The 14,978-nt window shown below is 47.6% G+C and overlaps 1 long non-coding RNA gene across 1 annotated transcript; it reads left to right on the plus strand.

The window, feature by feature from the left end:
* The first annotated feature begins 10,389 nt into the window (after nucleotides 1-10,389).
* LOC136499256 (uncharacterized) lies at nucleotides 10,390-12,491 on the plus strand. Its single transcript, XR_010769960.1, has 3 exons — nucleotides 10,390-10,805; nucleotides 11,721-11,922; nucleotides 12,034-12,491. It is a non-coding gene; the product is annotated as an uncharacterized lncRNA (long non-coding RNA).
* Nucleotides 12,492-14,978: the final 2,487 nt, after the last annotated feature.

Consider the following 14,978-nt stretch of genomic DNA (forward strand, 5'->3'; position numbering starts at 1 on the left):
CTTTTATGATTTTTTTTTGCTTTGTCATTGCGAGTCAGGTATTCATACATGTCAAACCTGACAATATTTACATGCCATTGCTATTTTGTAATTTTTCCCCGCACAGGTCAGTGGCAATGTTGCTTGCCACAAAATATCTTCTTCTCAACTATACCATGTGAGAATATGCGGTCATGATTATCACTGTTTGTGTTTTATGATTTTTTTATTCTGGGGCATTTCCATATGTTTTCATGGATATTGCTTTCTACACTTCGACTGTTGTTGGCGTGAGCTCAGGGTGGCCACGTTAGTGTGGAAAGTTTTGGCCGTTGGATTATGATTTTACAATTGCGTTTTCCCTAGGCGATTTCCACTGTTTAACACTACAAATTGCGACAGCTTCTCGCGCAGAAGCCCTATCCACGTCGCCCAAAAATTTCTTGGCCATCCGATCTTGTGTTCGATGGCCCAGATCGCTTGAAGAAAAATATCCTGGGCTTCTATGTCCTTTACCCACACCGCTGCCTCTCTCCCTCCGACTCTACTCTCTATCCCTCTCTCCCGACACGGCGCGACCGTGATGGGGGCGCCCACCGGTGTTTTATGATGTTTCTACTCCACTTTTTTTACTGATGCATTTGGCATATGGAGTGATGAGCCATTACATATACATGATCCTTTTTTGTATTTTTAATGAACTGAAGCACTTTGGCATATGCAATGATGACCTACCAGCTAGGGTTAGATCTCAATTTCCCGCTCTCTCTCGTCTTTCTTTCTTCCTCATTTGCAAGATTAGCTTGCGTCCACTACATCCATGTGTAGCTGTTATGCCCAGCCAATTGCAAGATCCATGGCTAAGTTAAGGCCACCTGAGAGAGCTCGTCCAAGTCTGTAATGAAGGTGACAACAAAAAGGAGAATTTGCACACCCACTGAAGTCAACACATGTTCGTGAAGCTTCTTACTTGGCTCGGACAGGCAAACTAGGGGTTGGCTGCATTGTAAGTGCAATTTTCATTTCTTGTTTGTGTGCTTCACGATTCATGATTTATTGAACGTCCAAGCCTGTAATGAAGGTGACAACAAAAAGAAGATTTTGCAGACCCGCTGAAGTCAACACATGTTCGTGAACCTTCTCACTTGGCTCAGACAGGCAAACTAGGGGTTGACTGCATTGTAAGTGGAATTTTCTTTTCTTCTTTGTGTGCTTCACGATTCATGATTTATTGTAGTGCTCTTATCCCTCACAAAGCGATGCCTATTCAAGGATAGGTGAAACTAGCTGTAATTTATTTCTTTTTTACTGGAAGTAATGGTAGGACCCCTAATTTGTGATGAGGTTTGGTTTGCTTAGCTTTCAGCCTTGTAATAGAGCTTTGTTGGTTCAGATATAATGTGGTTTTAATTTATAAGAATAGTAGACAATGAACAAATTGGGTATACTGCTTCTACAAAGCTAGCATCAACTAAGTATTTCTTCCATTGATAGATTGTTCAATGGATTACTAAAAAGATTCCACGTCGCCCATTTTTTGTTAGTTAAAAACAAAAGTTTGGCTCTGTTAGGCTACTATGCATCTGTTAAAAAAAGCCCTATGTTTCATAATGTAAATTGAGGACAAGGCCGGTAGGTTGCCCATGGATAATGTAAATTGAGGACATGGTCGGTAGGTTGCCCATGGTTAGTTTTCTCTGAGTATGTAGAGATTTTCTTTCATCCGGTGTTCCTATTCCCATGGTTCAGGATTGATATACTCAATCCTATTATATTGCTAGCAGTTTCTGGTATGAAAAATTGTTTAGGAAAACGAAAACCAAAGAAAATGGAGATAGTGGATCATTGTTTACCTTTTGTGTAGAGTAATGAAAATGTTTTGAGCCAACCTAGAAAAAATGTTAATTGCTTGCTCTACACCATCTTTTCCAGACTGTAATCCTAGGTTGATTTAGATAAATCATAGTTATTAATAACTATTATACTGCTGCCTTTCCTAGGCTCTATCCCTTCTTGTTGTAGAAAATGTTCCTTACTAAGCTGTTGTTAAATCAATCCCTACCATTAATCGCTATATGTCTTCCTAAGGTGAATTTATAGACTACTATCTGTATTTTTTATATAATGACATGCCCATGTTTCCTACTGTATTAGTTGCTCTAAAGTTTGGTGTTGTACCTATACTGGACCAATCAGATTGCACCTCAATAGGTGATACTTTGTAGTAACAGACATTTTTTCTATAAGCCTAAAGCAGTAATGAATGTCCTTATTCAGTGTTCTATCTGATTTCCTAAGGGTTGGAATTCTTAATTACCTGATCTAGACAGAGATCCATCTTGCAACATCAATCTACATGCCTACAGGACTAGATGATCCAAACGAACCGCGACATTTGGTATATATTTTGCTAACTTGCTTTAGAGTTAGGTATTGGAAACTAAACAACAACCAGAAAATATTTTCCTTTTATTGCTTTCTGTATCAGGCAAATTTGTCCTTAGTTCCCTATTGAAGACTATTTTTAAATGACACATTTTTGTTTATTGTGTGTATATTTAGTCTGTTCCTTTCTTCATCCTAGGCACTGTGTAATATTTGCTTGCCCTTCTTAGCATGTTTGCCTCAACTAATGGTGCATACCAATCTTTCCTGAAAGTCAACCTGGTTATTTCTTTGATGCCCTGAGGTCGATTCCTATAGAACTGGTGATTCCTTTGTAGTTAGTAGTGTCAATTTGCTCTATTTTAGTGCTTCCATCATATTTGGATGTGATTATTTATAGGCTTACATAAGTCTTATGGTACTAAAAAACAATATGGTGCTAATAACAGGTGCAGATTTTTCTATGCCTTCTGAATGGTTCCCTATGCTATTGCATTGCTCAATAAGATGTTGTAACTTCACTGGAATTAACAGGTTGACAGATTAAAAAAAACAGGGACAAGGGTCTAACGGTACATTCATAAGTTTGTCTAAGGTATTTTGCTATTTTCTTGGTTGTAAGCTGTTCTTGATTAGTGCTATGTGCTATGGACAGTACCATCACAGGTTGTGAGTGATGGATAAGTCTGGCTGCTATGGTCTTTGTGGGGCTGTTATGGTCTTTGTGGGACTGTTGTGGTCTTTGTGTTTTTAGGACAGCATAGGACAACATCTTAGACTAGAGGACAATATCTAGGACATCATCTTAGACTAGCATCTAGAGGACAGCATCTTAGCATCTAGGACAGCATCTTAGACTAGCATCTTGGCATATGCTTGGCTGGCTAGCAGCCTATAAATATGTATCCACAACCCCTTGGATTGGCATGGCACTGAGAAGTAAACCAGAAAATTATCCCAACTCCTAGTGTCATCCTCTCTCGATGAGAGTAAGAATTCTGCTACTTCCAAGAGTGTGAATTCAATGACTAACAAGTGGTATCAGAGCCGTATTATCCTATAGCCTGAGCATCTCCTACTCATCTCCTCTCCCAGCCACACAAATAGCCCCAGCTGCGAGCAGCAGCTCCGGTCGCTCCTGCTCACTCCTCCCCCGCGTAGCTTATCTGAAGCAGCCCTCTCCCCACGCAGCAGCCCCCTAGTAGCGCGTCATGTCCATAGGGTAGTCTCAGCGCTCGGTCGCCTCGAGCACACGGCGTCGGCAGGAGGCCGAACTTACCGTGGCAGAGGAACGCGAGCGAGCGGCGGCAGAGACCACTACAGCGGCGGCAAGGGCATCGAGGCTGGCAGCGACGGAGCTGGCAGCAGCCAGAGCAGAGGCGGAAGCAGCGGCAACGGCGAATGCAGCACGTGCGGCGGCAGCGGAGGTCGAGGCTCTACGCGGCAGCATCGGCATCTCCATTTCTACTGATGACACTGCCGACGCGGATCTCGAGCTGCTAGAGAGGGAGGCAGCACGAGCGTGGGCGGCACAGTGGGCAGGCGTGCACGCCCATGAGCGTGGCGGTAGCCCAGACAGGCGCGGACATGCTGGCGGCGCTCCTGGAGGAGGTACACACGGCGGTGGCGCTCCTAGGGCAGCCGCGCACGCCCACGAGCACGGTGGCAGCCCAAACAGGCACGGACGTACTGGTGGCACTCCTAGAGGAGGTGCGCACGGTGACGGCGCTCCTAGAGAAGGCGCGCACGGCAACGGTGGCGGACGGGTCAATGGAGGGCGCGGCCTTCACAGGCAGTGTGGCTCTGTCTCCCCGGATCGGTACCGACAGGTCGATGGAGAGCGCGGCCTTCACAAGCAGCGTGGCTCTCTCTCCCTGAATCGGTACCATGGTTACCACAGGCTCCAGGCTATTGTCAGGGACATCGATCCTGGCGGTGGGTGGCCTACCCTCACCAAGACCAACTACGTCGAGTGGGCTACGGTGATGAGGGTAAAGCTCTAGTTGCGGCACATGTGGGAGGTAGTCCAATACGACGACATCGACTACGACCTAGATCGACGGGCGCTGGATGCCCTCATCACTGCAGTCCCGTCTGAGATGCAGTTCTCTCTTACCAACAAGCGAACTGCCAAGGAGGCTTGGGACGCCATCGCTGCGGCACGCATCGACAGCGACCGCGCCCGTAAGTCCACACTGTAGGCACTTCGCAAGGAGTGGGAGAACCTGGCCTTCAAGCCAGGTGAGGACGTTGATGATTTTGCTCTCCGTCTCAACACTCTGTTGCAAAAGATGGTGCAGTTCGGCGATGACACCTACGGCGAGGAGAGAGCTGTCGAAAAGCTCTTTCGCTGTGTCCCCGAGAAGTACAAGTAGATGGCTCGCTCGATCGAGTCCCTGCTGGATCTCTCCACGATGTCGATCGAGGAGGCGATAGGTCGCCTCAAGGTCATCGACAGCGATGAGCCACAGTCTCTCTCGGGGCCCATCACCACTGGCAGGAAGCTCCTTCTTACTTGGGAGTAGTGGCTTGCCAAGCAAGGTGATCGGAAGAAGGGGGAGCCTTCTTCCGCAACAGGCGGCCACAAGCGTGGCAAGCCACGCAAGGCGCATAGAGACGCCCAGGCCGAGGCACGAGGACATGCTGAGGGTGATGCCCACGGAGGTGCCTAGGGCAGTGCCGCCGGTAGGCACAAGCCAGCACGAGACGACGCATGCCGCAACTATGGCCAGCTCGGCCATTGGGCCAAGGACTGTCGATAGCCACGACGCGGCTAGGCCCACGTCGCATAGGCGGAGGAGGAGGAGCCGACTCTGTTCATGGCACATGCAAGCATTGAGCTACCTCCAGCGGCACTAGCTCTCCTCCACCTCAACAAGCCAAAAGCACACGCCCTCCTCGGCGATAGCTCCGGCAACAACAAGACTGACGGGTGGTGCCTCGACACCGGCGCCACCCATCACATGACCGGTCGATGGGAGTTCTTCACCAAGCTTGACTCTAGCGTCCGAGGCTCCGTCAAGTTTGGGGATGCCTCTGGCGTGGAGATCAAGGGTGTCGGCTCCGTCATCTTCAACACCGTGTCTGGTGAGCATAGGCTGCTCACCGGAGTCTACTACATCCCCGCATTGAGAAACTCCATCATTAGCTTAGGACAGCTGGATGAGAACAGTTCACGCGTGGTGGTTGAGGATGGAGTTATGAGGATTTGGGATCGTCATCGTCGCCTTCTTGCCAAGGTATCCAGAAGCACAAATCGACTCTATGTCCTTAACATGCAGGTGGCACAACCCCTCTGTCTCGCTGCTCGTCGGGACGACGAGGCGTGGCAGTGGCATGAGCGTTTCGGGCACCTTCACTTTGAGGCCCTGAAGCGGCTCAGTGCCACGGAGATGGTGCGAGGCCTGTCGTGCCTCGACCATGTGGAGTAGCTCTGCGACGTCTGCGTGTTGATGAAGCAGAGGCGACTCCCCTTTCCACATCGGGCTAGCTTTTGAGCCAAGGAGAGAATTGAGCTTATGCACGGGGACTTGTGTGGCCTGGTGACATCGGCCACACCAGGAGGATGATGCTACTTCCTGCTGCTTGTTGACGACCTCTCCTGCTACATGTGGGTGATGGTCCTCGGCAGTAAGGGAGAGGCTGCGGACGCCATCAGGTGCGCGTAGGCTGCTGCTGAGGCGGAGTGCGGCCGTAAGCTATGCGTGCTATGCACCGACAATGGCGATGAATTCACGATGGCTGAATTCGCGTCATACTACGCTGACGAGGGCATTTAGCGCCACTACTCCGCGACATACAGCCCGCAGCAGAACGGCGTCGTCGAGCGGCGCAACCAGACGGTTGTGGGGATGGCTCGGGCCCTCCTCAAGCAGAGGGGGATGCCGGCTATCTTCTAGGGAAAGGCAATGGTGATGGCTGTCTACATCCTCAACCGCTCGCCTACCAAGGCGCTCGATGGCAGGACACCGTATGAGGCTTGGCATGGGCGCAAGCCAGCGGTCTCCCACTTGCGGGTCTTTGGCTGCCTCGTGTTCACCAAGGAGCTTAGCCACATCAGCAAGCTCGACAACAGGAGCACTCTGGGAGTATTCATCGGCTACGCGGAGGGCTTGAAGGCCTACCGCATCCTCGACCCGAAGACACAGCGTGTGCGCATAGCGCGCGATGTTGTTTTCGACAAAGGTCGAGGATGGGCGTGGGACAAGGCGGTGGACGATGGCTCGGCTCCGACGTATGACGACTTCTCTGTCGAGTACGTCCACTTCGAGGGAGCTGGGGGAGTAGGCGGCTCTTCTTCGGTGAGCGCGTCTACCCCAGTCCCTGAGCCTCCACCGACCCCGACGCCTGCTACTTCGACAACACCACGCTCTCCAGCCAAGACCTCGGCTGCGATGAGTTCTTCACCGGCTCCACCACAGCCGGCAACGCCACGCACTCCAGCACCGACAGGCACCACTCCGGGCATGTCTACTCCACCACCAGCTCATGTCGAGCACGGCTCGGTTGAGCTCATTACTCCGCTCTCTCATGACGAGGAGCGCGTCGATGCGTACCACGACGGTGAGCCGTTGCAGTACCGTATGATGGAGAACCTTCTCGGCGACTAGCCGGTGCCGGGACTGGTGCCTCACGACCTAGAGGCGCAGTTGCACCTTACGTGTGATGACGGTGAGCCTCGGTCGTTTGCAGAGGCCAAGAGACACGCGGCATGGCACATCACGATGTAGTTGGAGATGGATGCGGTTGAGAAGAACCGCACCTGGGAGCTTGCTGACCTTCCTCGTGGTCATCGCGTGATCACCCTTAAGTGGGTGTACAAGCTGAAGAGGGATGAAGCCGGCGCCATCGTCAAGCACAAGGCTCGCTTGGTGGCACGAGGTTTCGTGCAGCAGGAGGGGGTCAACTTCGACGACGCCTTTGCTCCCATGGCACGGATGGAGTCCGTGCGACTCCTCCTTGCGCTAGCTGCTAAGAAGGGCTGGCATGTTCATCACATGGACGTCAAGTCGGCGTTCCTTAACGGTGACTTGAAGGAGGAGGTCTACATGCACTAGCCGCCGGGATTTGTGATCCCCGGCAAGGAGGGCAAGGTGCTCCGCCTATGCAAGGCCCTCTATGGCTTGCGGCAGGCACCGAGGGCGTGGAATGCCAAGCTGGATTCCATGCTAAAGGGGATGGGCTTCGAGCAAAGCCCGCACGAGGCGACCATCTACCGACGGGGCAGTGGAGGTAATGCTTTGCTGGTGGGTGTCTACGTCGACGACTTGGTGATCACCGGCACCAAGGATGCGGAGGTGGCGACATTCAAGAAAGAGATGAAGGCCACCTTCCAGATGAGTGACCTAGGGCCTCTCTCCTTCTACCTGGGAATCGAGGTGCACCAGGATGACTCTAGGATCACGCTTCGACAGACCGCCTACGCCAAGCGTGTCGTTGAGCTAGCTGGGCTCACCGACTGCAACCCAGCTCTCACTCCGATGGAGGAGAGGCTGAAACTGAGCCGCGATAGCACGACAGAGGAGGTGGACGCTATGTAGTACCGGCGTCTTGTGGGAAGCCTTCGCTACCTCGCCCACACACAGTCGGACCTGGCATTCTCCGTCGGCTATGTTAGTCGGTTCATACAGCGACCGACAATGGAGCACCAACAGGCTGTGAAGAGGATCATCCGCTATGTTGCGGGGACTCTCGACCACGGCCTCTACTACCCTAGGTGCCCTGGGGCGGCACACTTCATCGGGTACAGCGATAGCGACCACATCGGCGACATCGACACCAGTAAGAGCACGAGCGGGATCCTCTTCTTCCTCAGCAAGTGCCTCGTTAGCTGACAGTCGATCAAGCAGCAGGTGGTGGCCCTGTCCAGCTGCGAGGCCGAGTTCATAGCGGCCTCCACCGCTTCGACTCAGGCGCTCTAGCTCGCTCGACTGCTTGGTGATCTCCTCGGCAGAGACACTAGAGCGGTGGAGCTCAGGGTGGACAGCAAGTCCGCTCTGGCCCTGGCAAAGAACCCCGTCTTCCATGAACGCAACAAGCACATCCGGGTGAGGTACCACTTCATCCGAGGCTGTATTGAGGAAGGGAGCATCAAGGCGAGCTACATCAACACCAAGGACCAGCTTACGGACCTGCTCACCAAGCTCTTTGGGAGGATCAAGTTTCTTGAGCTCTGCTCCAGGACCGGGATGGTTCAATTTTCCCACAAGACAACGCACAAGACTTAGGGGGAGAATGATGGATAAGTCTGGCTGCTATGGTCTTTATGGGGCTGTTGTGGTCTTTGTGTTTTTAGGACAGTATATGACAGCATCTTAGACTAGAGGACAGCATCTTAGACTAGTATCTAGAGGACAATATCTTAGCATCTAGGACAGCATCTTAGACTAGTATCTTGGCATATGCTTGGCTAGCTAGCAGCCTATAAATATGTATCCCCAACCTCTTGGGTTGGCATGGCATTGAGAATTAAACCAGAAAATTGTCCCAACTCTTAGTGTCATCCTCTCTCGATGAGAGTAAGAATTCTGCTACTTCCAAGAGTGAGAATTCAATGACTAACAGTGAGCTCAAATTTGTTCAGGTCGATTTGTGCTATGGGCAGTACAATCACAGGTTTTGAGTTCGAGTTTGTTCATGTCGAATTATTCAGATATTTAGTTAAGATGATATATGTCATGATACATGGCATCTGTATGTTACTTTGCCAAATTTAGATATTTAGCAATGTAAGGTGACATGCTTAACCATATTACCTGTGTACATATGGATAATTACCTTCTTATCTATGTATTGCTTCACAGCCAAAGGATATACTTTAGTCCTTGCTACAAAGAATGCTCCTTTCCCCATATGATTTGCTTGGAAAAAAATCCCAATTCAGTTAGTTGCACACATTGTACACATTCGCTACATTCGGTTTCAGTCAACTTCCTTTGCTTTTCATACATTTTTTCTCGAATTTTATGGAAGATCAATGCTCTGTGCATGAGTAATGCTTGGCTACAGTTTTTCATCTTTGCTGTATGTGCTCCCAATTTGGATTGTTACAAAGGATGGTATTTCTCAGTGCATTCCATTGTACCTAGCTACAAGAGATCAGATGATGCCATTTTGTTTCTTTCTGAAACCACTCTTATTCACTAAATTCCTGCTATTTTTTATTGTAATGATTTATAGGTTCAGTTGGTCATTTTGTTCTTCTTTCAGTACCGCATCTGTAACTTTGATAGTTTGCTCTGTGTTGCATTCCAGCGGCTTTCTTCCTCTCAGTGCATTCATGCACTCATTTCCACAGGTTACCAAACAGGCTACTACGAAAATTCAGGTCAGTCATCATTTCCACAAAACATTAGGACTGCTACATTATATCCACAGAAGTCTAACATGCTTCGACAATTACACAGGAACATCCATTCATATACAAATTACAGAGGTAAGGCAACATCTTCAAAGGACCCTCCGACAGAAACCTGAGACCCTAAAATAGGTAAATACATGGTGCCTCCTTAGTTTTCAGCTTAGTCCGAGTTACCAAAAGACAAACCTACTTTTCATGTAGAGGTCTTGTAATTATTAGTCTACAAGCTACTCATCCAAAGCTACCCAAAGAAAAACATTTACTAATTCTGAAATCAGTTAACGACAGCCACATTTTAATGACTTTGTTGCTCCAATTTATTCCATGAACATATTAAAAAAAATTCCTACAGGTTTAATATATACCGTCCCCATGCATGTGCCAGATTTTAGGAACTTCTTCGTTTGCTATAGACATGCTGCTGTATATCTATCATCTATTGATTCAACCAAATTTTTTCCTCACACCAGGTGCTGCAACCGAACAAGACGTCCACGACATCATTTTGTGACCTCTGCGTGGACAGTTTTCACAAATTTTACCATGCTAAATGGTTGCCGTCAGTGTCTGCTTTGTTAGTCGGTGAAAAGTTTATTAACTTTACCAGACCTTTCGCATGTAATATATACATGCTTCCAACTTATTAGGTTCCCGAAGACAGCCAATCATATACGGGATGAGAATTGTACGTTTAAAAACCTGAGACATCGAGCTCCATATCGTCTCCTCCTGACTCCTCGACTCGCTCGAGGGCTGGGCACCGCGCTCGGTGGCGGCTGGCCGATCCAACGCCGCCTCCCCTCCCGACTCCTCCACTCGGTCGAGGGCTCGAGACACCGTGCTCGGCGGGGGCCGGCCGATCCAACACCGCCTCCCATCGGTCGAGGAGTCGAGGCACCGCGCTCGGCGGCGGCCGACCAATCCAACGCCGATTCCTCGGAGGGGCGGGCGCATCAACAGCGGCTACGAACGGCAGCACTGACGACACGCGCGGCCACATCAACGCGGATCCACGGCGAGAGCTGATCCGAGGCGATGGTGAACAGATCCACTGCAAGTACATCGGTCCCTCGTTTTTCAGGTATCTTCTCTCTTGATATCCCCCATCTCTCCTTGTGTTTTGCGCGATTGATAACTGCTGGACTCAGACTCGTGGGCAATTACCCTTGTGAATGAGCAAGATCCAGTGAACTCATTGCATAGAAAAAATAGATTGCTACCCTAGATGACCTTCCCTAGTATCTAAGGAATACAATTTGGTTCAAAGTTTTTTAGACGCAAATTGGATTCAGATAAGTGGCAGTAGGTGCTGATCATCCATACATCCTTGGTTCCTTGGGTTTTTTCTGATGGTTATTGAGCACGCAGTGACGCAGCGAACAAATAATTGCTTATACAGTGTTTACTCTGTACAGGCAGGCGTTATTAGGATGGATATCTTCAGAAACTTGTGTTTTCAATTCAGACACCTCCGCTGTTTCAGGAACCGTGTTCGCAGCAGTATTGTCAACTTTGTCAAAGAAAGAAAAAATAACTGGCCTCACAAAATTCTGAACGTCATGCAGTAGTGTTTCATACCTGTGCTAGATAGTACATACACACGTGTGGTCAAATACCTGTCTGGAAAACAACGCTCGAAGACTAGTGGTTTGGAATGTTGCTCGCAAGTCAGATAATGCATGGCAAGCATGGGCCTCCTCTAGCTGCAAACCTGATAACCCTTCCGGCAACCTAAGAAAGTAGTATATGCATACATGCCATACCCCTACTTGATCCATACTTCGCATTTGGTTGGCAGCCTCTTGTTCTTTTTAGAAAAGGTAACTGTACCTTGCATTTTCAGAAAAGATTGATGTATGTTGTGTTATTTAGGTACCTTCCTTCATACTTGATACATACAGACTTTAATTTCTCAATCTAGACTCATGTGTCCTGTCTCTACTAACAATTATGGACCCTAGTGTTATTTTAATTGGAAACATTATGTAATTTTTAGCAATAAGTCAAGGTCAAGAATTTTCAATGACAAGATGTTGTGTTGAAGGAGATGGTTGATCTGTCAGACGATGTAAAGATCTTTGTTTCTGAAGTTTTTAAGGATGCCATGAACAGAGACATATTTCTAGGCTATGAAACAAGACTTCGTGGTTTATGGCTAACTAAAGAAGTGAATAAGCTTGGAACTTTATCAAATGCAAGTAAGTTTGCTTATTTTCAAATTCACATCATTGTTTGGTTGTAGTGCAATATATCTGAAAGTACTTATTTGATTCTATGCGAATTTAACAATGTATAGCTCTATGTTGCAGGTTAGCAGATACAAGAATGTGAAGACCTTGCAAAATTGAAGCATCTTTTGGTCATAGGAGAAGAGTATTATTGATGCACTACTATTCTCTGGTGTGTTCATTTGCTAGGACCATATTATAATCTGAACCTTCATTTTGATTTGAGGCAGCCATGTTTACTGTTCTATTTGTACTGCAAATGTAGTTTCTTGGATGATCTTGTTATGAGTTCAAGTGGTTATGGCATATTAGGTTACTAAAGGGCATCTATTCGTGCCTTTTGTTCTTGTGTTATAGTGGATTCTTGCATTGATCATCACCTGCCAAGTTGTGTTTATTGTTGGCAAGGTCTGAACTTGGCGGGATGCTATTTGGTCTGGAAGCAACATGTGCATGATGACTGATAATACCATTTCTGAACTTGAGGTTTTGTAAAGTTTGCTTGGTGTAACGCCAATATTTGGAATGGTATGCTGCGTTGACATGTTAACAGGCTGGCAAACGTGACTAGCCATGGTGCTTGTTGCCCGAAATGAAAACCGTGCACCCAAACACCATTTTACAGGTGTATAATTATCGCATGGGTTTCTTGTGCACAATAATTTACAGGTGTAATCATCTTACAAGTGTATACTTTTTTCAAGCATCCAAACAGCAGCTAATTTTTGAAATACTGAGTACGTGACCTGATACGTATCCACCTCTGGGATACTGCCCAGCCCAACAAGGGCTCCTTATCTCCACGTCGCAACGCCTCGCTCGTACAGACGTACTGTCGCAGCTGCGCACACCCGCGCCGCCTCCTGCGCAGGGGTTGCGCCCCACTCGCCGGCCGCCGGCGACGAGCCTCCACCCCCTCAGTGCCATCAATCAACTTCTCCTCTAAACTGCCGCGCTGGTGAGCACCCACCAGTCCGCCATAGCCACGGCCAGCGTCGCCGCCTCCTACGCAGGGCATGCGCCACCGCTAGCGGCTCGCTGGCCGCTGGCGACGAGCCTCCACCCCCTCCATGCCATCATTCGACTTCTCCCCTCCAAATTGCCGCACCGGGAGCACCCACCAGTTTGCCATGCCCGCAGCCAACTCCCTCGATGCAGGGGAGAGGGCGATTCAACGAATGATTAGTGACTACTCAAGTTATAGACTTTCAGAATTTTAATTTGCATTATTATTTATTTATTAAAAATAGTAAAACGTATCCACGTATTATGTTTTCTAGAAAATTGCCATATCAGCGTATCCGTATCTTCAAATACTGATACACGTATCCGTATCCTTCTAGGAAATTGTTGTATCCGTATCCTTCCAATACTGATACGCATATCCGTATCCTTCTGGGAAATTATTGTATCAGTGATTTCATCATATTCTGTTAAAATTATGCATGGGCTACCTGACATTCTAATAAACCTCAAAGGTCTATTTAATTGTGTTACCTAATAAACTTTAATACTTATAAGCCCACGAGTACAGGTGAAAGACACAACATCAATTAATACGTAATACGTATATTGCTAGTTGATGTTGAGGCAGATGAGAACCCCTATTGAAAATGCGCACTATAATATAACTAATGTATTGGGAGCCCTTACGTTTGAAAATCTCTACGATAGTCAACTATATGTTTTTCTTTCTCTCTCCATTGCGCCATTCTCACGGATTTAAATATAAAGTACAAATTAATTCAACATTTTCCTTATATTATAGTTTTAAATTTGTCCAGCACTGGTGGCTCTCATGAATACTTGGTGCAGTAAAGATTTTTCTAAACTAAAAAAATCAGTCATGGATGATATATATTTGATGCATTCATGCAGCTCATTTATTTTCTACATGTTCGTCGAAAATGATATATCTAAATTTATTTAGAGTTCTGCAGTCCTGAAAGGAAAGAGAGAAAAGTATAATAATATGTCTTTTCTTTTCTTTGCCTGGCCACTGGGTGTTTTCGGCCTGTGTTTCTCTTTGAATCGGGCCGAGTCCATGTCCCGGTCGTCCTCAATTCCTCCTCCCTCCCCTTCTGCTCTGTGGGCCATTGCCCATTAGCACTGGCCGCAGCCGCGTGGGAACCCAGCCCAGCAGCAGGACGCCAGCGCTCTCCCTTTTTACTTGGTCCACTGTCGGCACGGGCCCAGTGGTCTGATCCCGCCACCCGTCTGGCCTATCATCATGACTTCATGAGCACACGCTTGCATGTCTGCAAGTAGCTCATGTCCTAACCAATGTGCCCCTTCTAAATTCTGATCCACAAGTGTCGAAAATGCAGCGGCAAAGGTGCATTATTATTTATGCTCATGAAGTCATGAAGCTTCTCCCTTTCTGCCCCGGTCAAATTGTTCATGATCTCCACCCTTTAAAAAAGACTGATTTAAGTTTAAAAAAAACAAGGACCAATGGTTGTAGATAGGGATACAAAACCTGATAAAATTAAACCTACTAGCTGGTTCATGGATAAATCCGCTTATAACCTTAGTTATAGAAATAACCAAAGAACAGTGGAAGCCGAAATCTCCTACTACCTCTGTGATGATGCTCGAGCTCTTAAAGACCCTGCAGTTGGGTAACAGGATAACTTCTTAGTGCCATGATGCCACACCTTTCAAAGAGAGCAGAATTGCCTTGAGCTAGATTCCCGGTGCCAGTATCGGTCTATCTAGGTTTAAGTTTTGTAAGGGACCATGACCCCAAAGAGAGATGAATTAGACAATTTAAAATTTTACGTCTAACTATGGCCTCTAATTTTACCTAGTCAAAACATATGCAAGAAAGTAATCTATCTAAATGTGCAACTAAGATTTTGCTAGGTGTGTTGCTATCTCTACCGCAAAAGAGTTATACACCCTAGGTTCCAATCCTATCCACTAGCTTATCAACTAAGCTAGGAAAGTAAAGCATACAACCAAGGTAGCAATATAAATACGGAAGGTAAAGATGATATAGAGATGCAAACTCTCATCGACGACTC

Source organism: Miscanthus floridulus, chromosome 1, assembly GCF_019320115.1.
Source record: "Miscanthus floridulus cultivar M001 chromosome 1, ASM1932011v1, whole genome shotgun sequence".
Taxonomy (NCBI): Eukaryota; Viridiplantae; Streptophyta; class Magnoliopsida; order Poales; family Poaceae; genus Miscanthus; species Miscanthus floridulus.